Source organism: Rattus norvegicus, chromosome Y (genome assembly GCF_036323735.1).
Source record: "Rattus norvegicus strain BN/NHsdMcwi chromosome Y, GRCr8, whole genome shotgun sequence".
NCBI classification, from domain to species: Eukaryota; Metazoa; Chordata; class Mammalia; order Rodentia; family Muridae; genus Rattus; species Rattus norvegicus.
In genome coordinates, this window is record NC_086040.1 from 23912476 (window position 1) to 23914598 (window position 2123).

The following is a 2123-nucleotide window of genomic DNA, read 5'->3' on the forward strand; positions in this document are numbered from 1 at the left end:
AATGTCTTGTATAGATTTGTGCATATGAACACAGGTACATGGGGAGACCAGAAGCTGCTTTTGTAGATGGTCACAAGTGGCTTCATCGTGTTGGAAACCGAACATGTTTGCTATTAAGAACAGTAAGAACTCTTAACCACTAAGCTAATACTACAGTACTCACTCCATAATAAAATCAACCTATTTATAATTTTCTGATGTATTTCAGGGTATCATTGAACTTGAGACATCTTGCCACGTTTTAAGTGCTATGACTACATACAGGCATTATTTTTTCCAGCTTTCTTTTCTTTATCATCTTAAGATGTGTTGGATTAAATATGTTAATATTATGCACTAAATCCTTCAAATGTTTACTTACAGAACCTTGGGTTAGTGTCTGTTTCTTTCCTCTGCAATGACTATATTAATTTTACACCTTGCAGTTCTCTCTTTCTTTACACAGTCCATCTGATGTGTTTTTGCTTTCATGTAGAATGAAGTAAGAGCCTTTTAGTTTTTCTTTGAATAGTTAATGTACTAAGAAAATGTGTTGAATTTTCTATTTGAAGGCCAATACATTAATGTTTAAAATATTCCTAGAGTTTTTTTTCTTAGTATTATTGTTCCCATTAGTCTCATTATTAATATTCTGTGTAGGCTTTTATGTGTTCTGGTCATGTAGTGAATATAGAAGTCTTCCAAACATATATGAGTAGGTATCTAATTTAGGTTCTTGGCTTCTCATGCCATGAAATTTTATCTGCTAAACCACCTCACTGGAACACACTCTAACACTTTAAGGTGACATATAGCTCCAGGCTGCTTTTATATATACAATGTTTTCATCATTTGGCTTTTAATAAACATTTTTGATTATTCTAATATATTTTATTTTCCATGTCCACTTGGTACTCTAGTATGCTTATTTTAATATTTAATTATTTTAATCATAATTATGCATTTGATACCTAGATAATGTGAAATTATCTTAGATACAATTGAGTACATGCAATTAGTTACCTAAAGCATGAAGCTTGGTACATAATTTTGTTCATTATTACTATGCATTTGCATAAAACAGAATATTTCAAAGTCACAATCCTGATGCCAATTTTACACAGTATGACAGCTAATAATTATCTGTGATTTTTAATCACTTAAAAGGATTTAGGATTATATTGTTAAATGATATTTCCCCAAGATCAAGTAAATAGATTTTATTTTGCTTCAATTAATTAAATGTGCTATAGCAGGAAAATTTTAATTTCCTTTTATTAGTTAAGACTAAATTTAACTTTTACATCCTCCTGCCTATCAGAAAGTCAATATTCTATTACAGGAAGATGTGCCAGGCACTGGTCGAATTTCTAGTATAACCTATAATTACAATCATCAATCTTGTCAGTTTTAAGTGATTGTTCACAACATGCCTGGAGAACACAATGATCAACATGGCAGAATATCCACGATGGCAGGGCAGTGGCATAAATAGCTTGGTAATAGCAAACAACTCTCTAATTTTGCTTAAGTCCTGTTCAATGAACATGGACGGTACTTGTAATTTACCCATGTGTAGAAGGCTATTGAAGCTGTGGTTATGGGGGAGAATGAAAAGCCCCTTACTTACTTAAGCAAGTATCTTACCTAACAACAATCAAAGCCATGGGTCCTTATATACAGAATTAATTACAGTCTCTGCAGGAAAGATCACAGGAAAAACCCCAGCCATTCAAACTGCCGGTTAGCAATTTCAAGTCCATTCTCAATGGCTCTATCTACAAAATGTCACTTGATTCAAGGCTGAGAAACATTACAGAAGAGGTTGCGAGAAGATTGTAAAAGACTAAAGAGTACTATGAGATGGGTTCTCAAAGTAACACCAGACATTACACTCATAATGTCTCACTAACATGACTGCCTACACAACAGCTGAGGAAGAGAGGGAATGGGAAAGAATTAAAGTTTAGTTTTCTTTCTGTTTCAACTCCTTCTTCTTCTTCTTCTCCTTCTCCTTCTTCTTCTACTACTACTTCTTCTTCTTCTTCTTCTTCTTCTTCTTCTTCTTCTTCTTCTTCTTCTTCTTCTTCTTCTTCTTCTTCTTCTTCTTCTTCTTCTTCTTCTTCTTCTTCTTCTCCTTCTTC